Here is a 16,058-nt window from a genome sequence, read left to right as displayed (position 1 = left end):
ATGTCATTTGAATATTTTTTAATATATTTTAATATTAATAAGTGTGACAGAAGGAGATACTACCAGCCCAGCTATCTGGAATTTTGTAAGTGGTTGTGTGTCATTTGTGAATATCAACATGGTGCAGTTGCTTGTGTTACAGCTGTATTAGAACTGTATGTCATATTGTACAGACACATGCAGAAGTAGTATTTTGTAAAATACTGAGCAGAAATGTATATACACTATTGTAATTGTTTAGATGTATATGTATTTTAACAATGGGGACTGAGATGCAAAAAGTTAACTTCAGAAGAATAGCTGAAAACCTAAATTACTTTATAAAAACTTAATAAAAGAGATGTTATCTTTCAGTTTCATTACTACAGGAGACAATGTCTGGAACTAGAAGTTTTTTGTATTGTCTTTAAATGTGGAGGAATGTAAATCATTTTACAACTTCCACCACTTGCCAAAAGATCTAAGGTCTTTAAATGTGGAGGAATGTAAATCATTTTACAACTTCCACCACTTGCCAAAAGATCTAAGGTCTATGTGTTTTTGCAGGTAGATGCTAAAATCCTTGGTTGTGAGCCTGGAAACTGATAGATGACAAGAAGTGATGTCATGCTGCCTGCTACCCCAGCAGTAGTAATTGAAATATTAATTTAAGAACTCTCAGAGACTGAGCATTTTGTATTTGTGTCCTTGACCTGACAGTGTCAGCTGGAAAATCCATTCACCACATCTGCCTGCTTGTTGTTCTGTAGGTAAGTTAACTGGGGCACAGTAATTTCTCTTCGATACAGAAAGGTATATATAGTGAAGTATAGCTTAGATGTTTTCTTTATTTATTTGACACTGTCCTGCAATGTTGTTTTAAATATGTGCTGTGATTTTGCACTCTGATGTAACTGTGAGTATTTATTGGGTATTTTATTGTTCTTTTATTAATTATTATTAAATATACTTGAAACCACAGGAAAGTTGAATAAACTATAAAACCAAGCAGGAACCTGTCCAAGATTCACACAATATTGTTTATTAAGCACTTTCATCTCGTAAATGGAAACTTCATCAGAATAAAATAAGATTCAAGCAACCCAACTTATATACATTTCTCAGTCTCGCAGATAATTAAGGTCTTGTCAAAAAGTAGTGAATTTTTCTGAGCATTCTTGGCCATTTTGTCAACATTTAATCCTCTTGTGGATTGTTCCAGTAAATGTCACCTGTTTGCTGAATTTTAAGTTCCTTGTTGAAAATCCATTGTCTGCGTACGAGGCTGAGATTGTAATTCAGGATGTTGATGACAACACACCAACATTCAGTACAAACAGCATGTCTCGAAATCAGTGAAACAAGTTCAGTAGGGATCCATTTTCCAATCAACATCTTGAATTACAATCTCAGCCTCGTACACAGACAATGGATTTTCAACAAGGAACTTAAAATTCAGCAAACGGGTGATATTTACTGGAACCACTCCACAAGAGGATTAAATGTTGACAAAATGGACAAGCATGCTCAGAAAAATGCAGTACTTTTTGACAAGACCTTAATATCTGTGAGACTGAGAAATGTATATAAGCTGGGTTGCTTGAATCTTCTTTATTTTGCTGAAGTTTCAATTTACGAGATGAAAGTGCTTAATTAACAATATTCAGTGAATCTTGGACTGGTTCCTGAATTGGTTTTATTAATAAACATATTTAAACGTATAATTGTGACTATTTGTGAGACATATTTAAGCTCTGAGAGTATTTACATATTTATTTGGTGACACTGTGTGGGCCACTCCTAATAGCCTTGTTCTTGGTTAAACTGCCATTTAGATTAATAGTAACATTACACAGTAAGATTGGACACGCTTTGCTAAGGGTGTTAAAGTAGCTGATAAGGAGGGGCTGGTGGCAGTCAAAATTACCTTATAGTCTGGGCAGAAGGGGGCATAGCCAGTAAATCTGTGCCAACCTTCCCCAGGTGTGTGTGTATAAATCAAACCTCAAAGAGTGTGTGTCAGCTACTTGGGCAGGGCATGATGCACTGGTTAGACAGAATGGGTGCTGGAGGTCTTGGCTTGGCCTCTTAGCTGAGATCTCATCTCTATAGCTGTGTCAGTGGGGGAGTCTTATTGGGGATCTGGAGCAAGAGGGAGAAACCAGCCCCAGACTTGACTGTTGTTTCTGTGTGCTCTTAAGAGAAATTGCACTTTACTGTGTGTGTACTTGTCATCCTCCCAGTGTGTATGTCCCCCACTGTTGCCAGTAGTGAAGATTGAGGCTCCCTGATTACTGGGCCAATGGTGGGGCGTCACATAGGTGTTAATTCTTCAGATGTGTGTGTGCACTCAGGCTGTTAAATTTTGTTGCCTGTTGCACATTTGTCAGCTGTTGCATTGTGTCCCACAAAAACTCGAAGTATTTTATATAGAATAGCTCTAATCGAGTAACAGCTAAATCAGTTTAGTAAAAATGTGGCTAATAATGGATCAGCAGAATATGTCATACTAAGCTTGATTGGAGAAACTAAAACTTCCCATGCTCTCAGCTGTTTACCTGTTGGATTGACTGGTGGTTTTGTGTTTCACATTCGGTTTTAATTTGACATTTCTTAATTGTGTTAAGACTTAAGGTCATGTTACAAGTTTCGCAGTATACTGTGCTCTTTTGTCTGTAGTTTTTGATTTTTAACTAACAGTATTGTTGCTTGTATTTCTATTAGCAGCAGTTTTCCTAGTTGATGTTGTCCATTTATCTCTTTACATCTGCATCCCAAGCATTTATTGTGTTTTTATATATCTGAATCTTCCTAGAGTATAGAATTTGAATAATAGATGCATATATTCCACTCCTTAGAAGCCATGATTAAGCTTGATCAGAAACAGACTTTCCTCCCGGATTTTATATTTTCCTTTTGTCAAGCTCTGTCCAGAATATCTTATTTCACTATGAAATAATGACTTTTTGTAAGCATTGATCTGGTGGTTCCATTTTCTTTCCTTGGCTCAAACAAATGTTCTGTTTCTAGTTTTAATATGTAGAAAACAGTTACAGAACTTTTACTTTTAAAGTACTGCTTATTTGTTACACAGATCTCATGTAACCATTTTCACACACAACGGTTACCATCACTGGCAAAGCTGCAACCTAGAGACAACATTTATATAGTTTAGACGTTTACAAGGTCATAAAGCTCTTAGTGATTTAACAGTACACCAGAAAAGTATGCTAAATGATGCTTGGGCACAGTTATGGTTTGCCAGTGCAGAACAGCAGAAAATATGTGGTCAGTTTAGACCTTTATTCTCTAATGCCTAAATAACTTGCATCAAAATTCAGCAACATTAGTACTCAACAATCCCAGCTTCTTTTCCCACTTAAATTATAGGTTTGCATGGTGTCAAGAAAGATACAGAGCCAGATCGTAAAATACACAACAGATCCATGTTAATGCCTGCACTAAGTGTACATAATCTGTATCTGTGTTCAAGAATACCCCTACCACATTTTTTGTGATTTCTAGTCATGTAGAAAGATTACAATAAGTGTACATGTAGTTTGGACTTTGTGGTAACCTGTATGAATCCCCCTCTATAAGACTCCATGAAAATCACTATAAAAACTGAAATTAGGTGGAAAAAGGTTTAAGTTATGCTTGTGTTGTCTGTTTGCTCAGAACAGTGTACACTTAGTGTAGCGTTAATAAATCCTAGGGCTTATTTAATTCTGTATAGTCCCAAGATCCAGTCTTCCTGGGACAGTTCTTTTTGTCTTTGCTTTTAAACCTTGAGTCATTGTTTTCTTGCAAGTCCACTGCCTCGTATTTTCATTTATCAGTTTGGTTTGCATTGTTTCAGATATTTTTTTGCAGTCTAGTTTGTACTTACAAATTGCTGTTCCTTTATGAAAGCACTTTGTCACTAATAACTTTGTGTTTGCTGACTGCCAGCACAGCGTACATGTTCTGTGATGCTAGCTACTGCATGCTAAATGTTTCGGCGAGAGCTGCTGTTTCCTTGAATCCTGCCATCTTAACTTTTTATTTTTTTCTGGCCATTGCCCCGATGTGTAATGTTGAATGTTTTACTTTCCATGTAATGTGTGTGTGTGTTTGTGTGTGCGGATCTATACATAAATAGGTTCATAGATCAGTACTAGGGTAGCTACCTTTGTGGATCATTTTAAGTTTAGCCAATTTATTATGTTATGATCAAATTAACCTATCCCATTTGGTTAGCGATTGGCCTTACCCATCCCATGGTTGATATTTATATATTAACCCTAATGATAACTTGGATAATACCATAGATAATTTGGGGAGACCTGTGCATTTTATATATATATATATATATATATATATATATATATGTGTGTGTGTGTGAATATATATATATATGTGTGTGTGTGTGTGTGTGTGTGTGTGTGTGTGTGTGTGTGTGTGTGTGTGTGTGTATGTGTGTGTGTGTGAATATATATATATATATATATATGTGTGTATGTGTGTTTACAAATTTCTCTGTTGATGCTGTATTGCCATAGAGCAGTAATGCAACTGTTTCCGACATCCACACTTCGCCGCTGAAGGAGCTGACTGTGCCATGTGTTCCTATCATTTGTCAGCTGTTCATTTTTCTGAAGGTGTGGTGCATTGTTTAAATATACCTGTGTCTTCATGTCAGAGTTGCTTCATCTCATGTATCTTTAGTGGAGGAATGACTGTGAAGGTATACTGTTATATTTCTATCAAGGAAAAAAGGATCTAGGACTATACAGAAAATGTAGGCAAACTATGATAAACAGGATAAGGTGGCTATGAAGAATTTGAACTTACTGTGTACGTGATGGAAGTTGTCATTGGCTAGGTACATTAAAAGTGGCAACAGGTTACATTTATGTAGCACATTCAGATTTTCTAAAGAATTTTACAACCAATGTTGTAATGATAATAGATTGTATAAAAGTGTGATGGCTGATATTTTACTCACTGGCACCTAAAATGCAAACTATATAGAAAACTGCATACTTAGTTAATGAGAAGGAGCATAGATGCCAAGATTCTTGACAAGTCTTCTCTTTCATGTCATTTTGCGAGCCGTTCTCTTAAGCTCTTTTACTGCTACCTGCACATGGATCAATATCACACCAGAAAGAGGAACACTTAGGGTCACAGCTGAAAATATGAACAATAAAAGAATGTAATTTACTGTCACAGCCAAAAATGGAGTTTGCCCAGTAGCAAGCAAGCGATTAGTGTATTGGGGATGCATTGTTTACATGAGGCAGTTGACAGCACACTACTGCAGCCCAGAATTCTGTGACCCTGAAATGAATTTGTTTTAAGATGTCCTCTTTTACTTAAAGTATAGATTTGGGGGGTTCCATTAGGTGGTTAAATGTTGTGAGCGTGATGCCTGCTAACTTGGGGATGTGATTGTGGGTGATTGCATCTTGCAGAGCAGTCACTGTTACCAAACTTGATTCTGGTCACTCCTTAGCAATAAAATGCTCACTGCTGAATGCTTAGTACTTGTTAAAACATACCAGGCAGATGACGTCTCGGGCGCGAGACAGCTCATCAAAGAGGGACAGCTTTGAAGATGTAGAGGGAAAATGAAGTAAGAAAACAATGTTGAGAGTAGCCAGAAATGACCGTTGTTACAAAATGCAAAGGTGTGCATGATCAGTGAGTTACTCAAAGCCTTTCAGATGGTCATATCTCTCAACTGTCCACATTTCTGCCTCATATTTTTTTCTATTTCTCATAAAATTGTGGTTTTCTGGCAAATCGCTGTGTCAGTGTAAAACCTGTTATTCTTTCAACTTTATAAGAACAATATTTAAAAAGTTGCCCCCCCCCCACCACCACTCCCACATATTGTTTATGGCTTTGTCCAGATTTCTTGCTCTAAGAGGTTAAGAAGTGCACAGATGGTTTTCACCATGACGCAAAAGTGCATAGGAAATTAAGGGTTTGAAAGGTGAGATTGGAGGCACACTAAATGAAAATTAAGAAAGCAGGTCCTGAAAACTAAATAAATTTAGTGTCTCAAAATATAAGAATTTCTACTGAATGAATATAGAGAAAGGAACTGAAGACTCACTGAAAAGGAAAACAAATTTTTTTCCAATGGATTTGTCCTATTCTATGACTCAAGAGCTTTTTCCTTCCCCCACCTGTGTTTGGCAGATGTTAGGCAATCTTTTCGGCTAATAGTGTAGGCCCTGGGTATACTCATCCCATTGTCAAAACTGTACAGAACAGCTCTGTCATCTTTAATACTTTGGCCTCTGTATATAATTTTTGGTAATAAAATGGAGCTAACCATCATGCAATGCCTTTAGAAGCAGCATGGCTTTCACATGAGGAGAAAGATATTCTGCAAATATTAACCAAATCTACTGGAAGTTTTTCTTGCAGCTCTAACCTTGCTGCTTCCCTTATAGCCAAATGATCTGTATTATACTCGTGTTTAGTGTGGTGAAACAAATGTCATAGGCTGTTTGTTTATCACAAGTCTGGATTACCTAATTCCATTATTAACCCCAGAGCAAACTGATTCAGGTGTCGTGCGGGATTCAAAAACTTTCTAATGAGACTTTAATGTTTGGCTTTATAACAGCCACTACACTCCACCATTCAAAAGGATGATGACCACTTCTAAATGATTTCTTAATCTAACAGGACATATAATTTCTTGGGAAAAAAAAGTATGGATTTTTTTTGTTAATAATGTAACCCTGACACATTTGTGAGACAAACACTGTCGCTAATATTTTATATTCACTTGCCACTGCTTTTTGTGCCTGTTAGAATTGCAGAACTTTACTGCCTTGAGCCAGACAGATTCATATGAAGTTAATAACTTCTGTACTTTGTGAATTTCTTTAAATATTTAACTGACTACCTATCAGAGCCTCCACATCTTTGGGTATGGCTTTCATGTTTATCTGTGTGCTCTCTTTGTTGCCCTCATTGGGGACCTTTCTACAAAATTGTAGGCAGAAAATTAAAATTTGCCCACTTCACCATTAAAAAAATGTACGTATCTATCTAAATGTTGTCCGTACTCAGTGTAGGTTTGGGTAGTTTCCAGCCTTTACCTACACAACTATAAAATGTTTTTCCTTTGCACATTACAGTAAATTTACATGATGTCAGAAGGTGATAAACCTGTCAAGTCTACTATTTTTAAATGTGTTTAACAGTGTACCATTTCTGCATCCCTACCTTCCTTCTTACCAATCCTCTGTCTATCCCATGTCCTATTGAATGTCTCTATATTAAGCAAATTCCAGCTTTAAGACGTACAATTTGAGTTGTGCAGAAAGAGATACAAGTGATTGAGTACAAAACTGATTTTGCTGTACTTTTGCATTTACAGTTGAATAAACTGCTTCTTCAGTATTGCTGCAGCCAGAATGGTGGCACTAGATTCCTGACCCAATTTAGCCTACAGCCAATCAGCAAAGGTCACGTCAGATGGCTTGATAGTACAATGAAATGTTGTGTAACAGATGAACTTGTCCTTGAAGCCTTTGTCATTATGTAGCCTTTCTCTTCAGATGAGCTATCCAGTAAAAAACAAAAAAAATCTCTCCGTATAGGGAGTTTAATAGTTATTTCCATCTACTAATGTAGGGCAGTTCAAAAACTAAACATTTACATGTCCGTCTGTTGCTATGTCTGTTGAAAAATATGTGGTTAAATCCTGTAACCAATGTAGAAAAGGCATTCTGCAGGTTTTGTTTTAGAACTGATTAAGGGAGGTCTACCACCGCCCTATTTTTTGTACTTTTCTAAAACCTTCATTATGGTTTATTATAAATGGGTCATAAATAGTAACCATTTGAAATGTTAAGACCTGCTACAGTGTCTCCCGAAATGTGGAGAATGAATAGCCAAAATATCAGATTTGTATATACCACGTCTGAGATGCCATTTCTTGGAATATTCTCTTTTTGATATATATATATATATATATATATATATATATATATATATATATATATATAAGATCAGGGCTATTGCATTCCCTTTTAAGAACCCCCACCAAAAAGCAGAACTCTCCCAGACATGCCACCCAGTCAGAGAGATTTAGCCCGTCTAGAGGTTACCAACTTCCTTTGAAAAAGAGCCATCCAAAGGGTCCCCATAGGACAGAGAAGATCCGGAACTTACTCCCACTTATTTTTGGTACCCAAGAAAACGGGGGACCTGCGTCCCATTCTGGACCTCAGCTTATTATATCTAACTGTCAAGAAGTCGAAGTTTCAGATGGTCACTGTGCAATTAATTGCGCCTCTTCTGCACAAGAACAACTGGATGTGCTCTGTGGATCTCCAGGATGCATACTACCATATCAAAATAGACAGGCGGTCGAGGAGATTACTCCACTTTCGCTTTGGGGCTGATAAATTCCAGTTCAGAGCTCTGCCCTTTGGACTCTCCACAGCCCCCCGGGTGTTCACCAAAAGCATGGCAGTAGTGGCAGCTCATCTCAGGCTGCAGACATTCCAGGTGTTTTCCTACCTTGACAATTGGCTCCTTACAGCCCCCACAAAACATCAACTGGTGGAGAACACTTGCTTCCTTATTCATCTCTTTGATCGGCTGGAGATAACAGTAAATCTAGCCAAATATTTCCCTGACCCCTTCTCAACAACTGGAATTCTGCAGGCACATAGCTGGACACTACCTCAGAGATTGCAGCCCTTCCTCGCTGATGGGCAATTCTTATTCGATCTCACGTGTTGGGTGCTTCTGGAGCAAACTCATCCTCCAGTATCTCTCATTCTCAGGGCTTTGGGGTCCATGGCAGCTGCCATTTATCTGTTGCCGCTGCCAGATACTACATGAGAGTACTACACTGGACCCTGGCAGTCCAGTGGTTTGCCCTTTCTCATCCTTTGTCAGTTCCCATTCATCTTACTCCAGTTTGTCGGAGACCCCTTTCTTGGTGGATGGATTCCCTGGATCTCCTAGCAGGCAGACCATTCTCTCCACCTGTTCTGATGGCCATGGTGACCAAAGATGCTTCCTTCCTAGGGTGGGTGGGGGGCATTTTCAGGGAAAGACTGTCCAAGGCATGTGGTCCCATGCAGAGACCAAGTTGCATATAAACGTGCTGGAGATGAGAGAAGTCCTTCTGTCAGTGCAAGCCTTTCAGGATTGCCTCCCTCTGGGGATGATAGCAGTTCACACAGCCAACATGGCTGTTGTATGGTACATAAACAAGCAAGAGGGCACATATTCTTATTTGGTTTGTTGCGTGGCCATGAGGGTTTGGGAATGGGCGATGTCCTCTGGTCACATTCTCCTTGCAACGAACATTCCTGGAGTGGACAAGCTGAGCAGGGCTATACTGACCCCTCACGAGTGGTTCTTGAATCCTTCAGTTGCGGAGCAGATCTTCCGTTGGTGGGGTCAACTAAGCTGCGATCGGATTGCATCCCTTCTCAATCACAAATGCAACAGCTACTTTGCCTTGACCCCCCCCCCCCCGGAGGGGGGAGTCCCCCAGGGACAGACTGACTCATGATTGGCCTCCTGTACTTGTTTACACTTTTCCTCCGTTACCTTTAATTACCAGAGTTCATCAGAAAGCCAAATGCCTCAGGATGCAGTTGATCCACATTGTCCCCTTCCAGCCTCGGCAGGTGTGGTTCCCTCTCTTACCAACTCATCTGTGGCACCATCCTTGGGTGCTCGATCCGGTGCCGGATCATTATCTTTGCTTCACAGAAGTCTTCTACTAAGAGAATTTACAGAAGTAAGTGGAAGAGATTCTCCATCTAGGCTACAGGTCAGAACCTCAATCCATTTTCGGCTCCTATTCCTGACATTCTCCTTTTCTTGGCCTCTCTTTTTAAGGAGGGCACTAGTTTCTCTACGATCAAAGTCCATTTGGCAACAGTTCCTAATTTTCATCTCAGCAGCAATCCTACCTTTTCTTCTCAGCTCTGCAAAGCCTTCTTGAAAGGTCTGTTTTTGTTGTGCCCCCCCCAGTCAAGGACCCTTCTTCACCATGGTGCTGCAGTCTTTAACTGAACCCCCTTTTGAGTCTGCTACGTCCTGCAATCTTAAATTTCTTTCTTGGAAAACTGCCTTTCTAGTGGCTATAACCTCAGCTAAGAGAGTATCAGAACTGCATGCTCTAGCAATTAAGCCCCTTTCTTAATGTTCCATAAAGATAGACTGGCTTTGAAACCCAACCCCTCATTTATGCCCAAAGTGGCGACTGAAGCAAATCTCAATCAATCAATCTAACTTCCAATGTTCTTCCGTAATTATGCTAATAAAGGGGATTACATTTTAAATACTTTAGATGTTCAGCATCAGCTTTGTTTCTATTTGCACAAATCTACAACCTTTCAGCTCTCAGACCAGTTGTTTGTGGCCTTTTCAGTTAACAGGAAGGGCCAAGCGGTGTCAGAAATTACTGTCTCCCATTGGATTTCTCAGTGCATTTCTTTCATTTATTCCCTCATGTGGTTCTCCTTTGTCTGGACCAGTTTGGGCTCATTCCACCAGGTTGGTAGCCACTTCAGCTGCCTTTGTAGACCATCAGTCTTTGGATGACATTTGTGCAGTGGCAATTTGGTCCTCTCCCATTACAAATTTGACTTAGTTTCTAGAGGAAGGGTTTCCTTTGGCTCTACTGTTCTTTGGCATGTCTTTCTTGAGGCCACCCAGGAATTTTGGGTAGCTGGGGACTCTGACCCAGTCTTCATGAATGGTGACTAGGATAACATCAGATTAATCGTTATGTACTCACCATAACTTGGTATCTGTGTTATCCATAGTCACCATTCATCACATTCCCACCCTCCTGCCCCCTTCCTGAGGGATTGACAGGAATTTGGTGGACCTTTGTTGGTGGCAAGTTTTTTTTATGTCTGTGTTCTTTCTCCAGGACAAACTCTATCTGTGGGATTAGAGGGCAGCAGAGCATCATGGGAGGGGAGAAGCTTGAGCTAAGCTGTTGTCTAAAGTATGCCGACTCGGATCCAGTGTCTCATCCTAGACCCAGACGTGATGAATGATGACTATGGATAACACAGTTACCAAGTTATGGTGAGTACATAACTATTATTCTTTTATGGGAGTATTATAGTCCTCACCCATTTCTAGCGTAAAGAGACCTTGAGAACTGAAGCCACGTACCACATACCTCTCAACCTCTTAGAGCAAGAAATCTGAATAAAGCCATAAATAATGGGGGACAAAGATACAAAAATAGGTAAAAATTTTAAATATTGCTTTTACAAACTTAGAAAGTTGATAGAGTAACAGGTTTTTCTTTAGCATGAATTTTTTGAAGGGTATGAAGTCTGAAACTCAACTGTCATTATTTTCTGCCTTCAGTCTTTAACAACTTGACAATTATTTGCCCGAAAACCACGATTTAATGAAAAATGGACACAAATATGAGGCAAAAATCTATACATTCTGTGAAAATCTGTACAATTGAGAGGTATGATTCATACAGCTACACAGTAAAGCCTGCAAAAGGCACACAGTGGCAGATGCATCATACTTATGGTGCAGGGCATAAGTGAATTTACCTTCAAAGGAAAACGAGCATTCCTTCAGTTTACCACTGCTAAAGTACCACTCCAGCTTGCTGACTATAATGGCTTACCGTTTTTCATCTTTGTATGCAGTTCTGTCAGGATTCTTAACATGTCTGATAATCTCATACTAATAATCACAAAAACAAAACTGTTTATTGATATAGATGTATCAGCCTGGAGCCATTCATTCAGGGTCAGATTAAATGATCACTTTTAAACTAAATGATCATTTTTAGAGGCTTAACCACATGTTCACACTGGGGAGCTACGTTAATGTTGCCTTCTGTTTCCCATGTGTGCATTCTTCTGTTGCATTTTACATATCATTACACACCTACTTGAATTCTAATGAATCATAGAACCTCACCTACAACAGGGATATTGGGATCCAGCTGTACAGCCAGGTCTGATAGTGACATGGGCAGCCTGGCTAGGCTTAACCAAAACAGTCTTCTTGAAGTTACCATGTGGCCTCATAGCCACATGGCATAGTGAGTGGATCAGCTGCATTGCCAGTTAAGTAGCAGGCAGGGGTGGAGCAGATCTGAATGGAATGGACACTGCCAGTGGAAGCTGGCTGCTAGGATGTGAATGTCACCTCTTTGCTTGGGAAGGAGTCATAGCTTATGCAGGAAGCTGGACTACCAGAATTGGCCCTACTTCTATGCACAGAGTTGCTTCTGAAATTAGACTTTGTGATCAAAAGTGAGCTCTCCTACTCTGCAGTTTCCCCTTAAGAGAGCCTCAGGTGGTTGTGGTGTTATTTCTAAGCTACTGTCTCCCTGCCATGCTGTTGGAGTTTGTACCAGCACATGCAAGTGTCCACTTATTATGCGTATTAGTTGGAAGGGAGAAGCTCCTCTTTATGCACACACAGACAAAAACATTCAGAATATTCATCCTTTCTAGAGAGTTATGGGGTGGTGCTTGGCTGGGTACCACCTTCTGGCACAATATTTTTCTTGGGAGACTTCCAACACTCAGATGGAGAATGATGGCAAAACACCTGGAGTTGGTGCGTTTGGGAAGAATGGCTTACCTGACCTGAATCTATGGGGTGAGTTGTTATTGGACTTGTTTGGTAATCCTGGATTGTCTAAATTTAAATGCAGTTAAAAGAAAAGGATACTCATAAGTTATTCTGCTTGGTGGCACAGCACCTTGGGCCAAAGGGTGATGATAGAATTTGTAGTTGTGCCATCAGACCTGAAGCTGTATGTTCTGGACTTTAAGGTAAAAAGAGATGCTCAGCTGTCAAGTGATCACCATTTGGTGGTAAGTTGACTAGTATTACTAGGGAGATAGCTGGACAGTCCAAGAAAGCTCAAATATTTAATTTTGATGTCCTGAGAATGTCAAAAAGATGCTTGTATATAGGATGAGTGCAATCCTGTACATTTCAAAGTTAATTTTATTTATTTTTATTTAACATTTGTTAACCAGGAAAGTCCGACTTGGAACAAAGCCAATTTTCTGTGGAGGCCCAGGGAGAAACGCTCCAGACGTATGTCTTTGTAACGTTGGAGGAAACCCACACTAAAGCAGGGAGAACATGCAGACTCCACACAGAAGGAACCCCAGCCAAGAATCGAAACGGAGAACCTCTTGCTGTGAGGTGACAACGCTACTGCTGCACCACTGTGTCATCCCTTCATTTGTAGAAGTAGGGATGTGGCATCCAAATGACCCCTGTTCAAGATTTAAGTAGGCGAGTTGGCAGCAGGATGCTGCGACCCCTAGCCAGTCAGTACTAGCCATGGCATTAATCCTTGCCCCACTGGTGGATACCAACAGTGAGGGGAAGTCATCAAGTTAGAGGCTTTCCATGCAATATTGATGGGTAGTCTCCAAACCTGACTAGTACTAAGAGGCCAGAATAACAATAAATATAGCAATCTATGAAGCAAAGCCTGGTTGTAAGAGGAGTTTAACAAGGCCATGGCATATAATCCTTTATGGCTTTAGGGAGGTCTTGGCCAACCATTCAGTGAGTCAAAAAGAGTAAATCACTGCCCAGGCTTGTCTTTGCAAGAGTATGGAAACACTAACTTTGAGTTTGGGAAATTGTCAGGTGGAAGGAACAAGGTGTGGAGCTCCTGAATGTGACGCAACCATTTCCCTCATTTGAGTAGGCAGTGTTGGACACATCTTCAGGGACTGATCTATTTATGTAGATGAGCTCACTACAGATTAATAGTTATGTTGTGTCAAGGCAGAAGTGAATGATATCCAATTGTAAGTGCTGAAGTCGCTGGATATTGTTGGGGCAGTGTTGTTAATGCACCTTTGTTATCTTGTGTGGATAGTTGGGACAGTACCTCTAAAGTGGAAAACTGAGGTAGTGGTCCTTATTTTCATTTTGGGAGGGTGGCTTCCATTTGTAGACAAATCACACTACTCATCCTCCCTGGAGAAGTTTGCAGCAGGATGTAGGAAGAGAGACATTATGAAGTAGTCTGTCAGCTGATTAAGAAAGCTATGCAGACTCCATCCAAACAGTGGAACAGTGAATCTGCTATTTGTATTTGCACTGACATTTTAGGGGGGATAGGAGTTTGTCTGGATATTCTACATGTGTTTGTGGTCTTAGAGATTAAATATTTGTATGCATTTGGAATGTCTTTCAGGAGGTTCTACAGTGGTATGGGGTCCTAGGGTGGCTGCTGTGTGCTTTCAGTTTCTGTATTCTAGAGTGAGAGTTGTCCACATTCCTGGTGTTATTTCTTAAGACTGTGCCAAAGGTGTCTCTCTCCCTTCCGTAGTATTTTTCCTGGCTTGGTGTTGAGATGGCTAGATTTGGAGTGTGTCCAGTTTTAAGAATGCTAGGCTTGCATCTTTGTTTGTAAATGGCATTGTACTCTTAGCCTGTAATGAGTGTGGCCTGAAGCATGCACTAGAATGTTTCACTGTTGTGAGTGTGAAGAGGCCGGGATGAAAATCAGCATCTCCAAATAAGAGGTTATGGTTTTCTCCCTGGGTTGCTGTCTACATTTGAAACATCTACCCCTACTGGAAGAGTTTAAATGTCTCTGGTCCTTATTTATGGCTGACAGTAGAAGGGTTCAGGAGATGGATCAGCAGACAGGTTCAGTCATAGTAATGTTACTGATATAGTACTGGAACATGTTGGTGAAGCAAGAGGTGAGGTGCAGGATGTTGTCAGTGTACCTGTCATTCTGTGTCCCTATCTTTTGTCACAAGCTTTAGGTACTGGCAGAAAAGTCTCTGCAGTGTAGCTGGCCTTACTGCCTATGGCTAAGTGGATTTATGTTGACTTGCCAAAGGTAGTTTCCGCAAAGGTATGTAACTCAAACTTTTTGCCAAAACTACTTTCAGTGAATGTAGGATAAAAAGACACCCCTCGCATACCCTGGACTTCTATATAACAACACTAAGGTTGCATAACAGTGGAGAAAGAGGCAAACTCCACTGTCAGCAAAAGTAGTTTCAGCAAACAGCATTCAAACATTTTGCGTTCACCAAAACTAACATTGCCAATTTGAAATGCTCCCAACCAAATGAGGAATTCTTCACTGTGAGAGGATATCCAACTAGAGACACTGCTCTTCTAGGTTGAGAAGCCAGTTGTGGTTTGAACATTAGGTGAGTATTATGCTAGAGTTTGAGTGGATTGCAGTGAAGGCAGAAAGGTAATTGGGTGGGGGGAATCTTGACCGATGTCTACCCATACCTTACAGTCTTTTGGTGACTCACACCACAAGGTTAAACTTTGTGGCTCACACAGCCCTGATCTTCCCAGTTTTGTGATAAGGTATTACTTTAATTGACACTTCACACAGTCTCTTTTTAGAAGATGTGATGCTGCTTTCATATCAGCACAGCAACAAGGTTAGTTCTGCTGGTATTAGTAATATGGCTTCAAACACAAGTCTTGAACATCAGTAACTTGGTGGATGCAGACTAGTTTGTGAGTATATGACTTCATCCCAGATTTTCCTCTTTTGTAAATATAATGAATGATATTAATGGCATGTGCTAAGGGTGAGGAAGGTCACCAAGAAGTTTCAGTGAGAATGTTTAGCCATCTGTACGAAGAGTGGTCCTTGAAAGTACCTTAACTGTGCAACTCCACGTGTTAAGTGCTTTCAAAAAGAGTGCATTCTCAGCATAGCTTCATGATGGCCAATATGCTTCGGAAAGTGATATGCCTGATGATAGAGAAGTCCAGAGTAAAAATCAGTCACAACTTAAATGTTTTTTCTCTGAAAATCCTTTATTCTTGCTATAATGTGTTCAAGGCCTCAGCCCATAGCTGGTTCTGTTTTTGACTCTATCTGTTTTTTTGTTTTTGCATATTTGCAATTAGATGACCTAAATGTAGCTAAACCTAGGTAGCCTTAATGAATGTGTCTTTACCTGTGGTTTCCTTATAAGCAGACAGTGCATCATCTCTCTCTCTCTTTCGGCTTTTCCCAGTTAGGGGTCGCCACAGCAGATCACCTTGTCCGCTCATGATTGGCAGTGAAGTTTTATGGTGTTGAG

General features: G+C 40.0%; 1 protein-coding gene across 1 annotated transcript in view; it reads left to right on the top strand.

Annotated features, from left to right (window-relative positions):
- CPVL (carboxypeptidase vitellogenic like) overlaps nucleotides 1-16,058 on the top strand; it is a 1,169,046-nt gene that overhangs the window by 933,113 nt on the left and 219,875 nt on the right. The gene's annotated exons all lie outside the window — the stretch shown is intronic.

Source organism: Protopterus annectens, chromosome 3.part1, assembly GCF_019279795.1.
Source record: "Protopterus annectens isolate FY-2018-M chromosome 3.part1, PAN1.0, whole genome shotgun sequence".
Lineage (NCBI taxonomy): Eukaryota > Metazoa > Chordata > Ceratodontiformes > Protopteridae > Protopterus > Protopterus annectens.
Note: the sequence above shows the minus strand (reverse complement) of the source record. Positions and strands in the feature narration are given on the sequence as shown.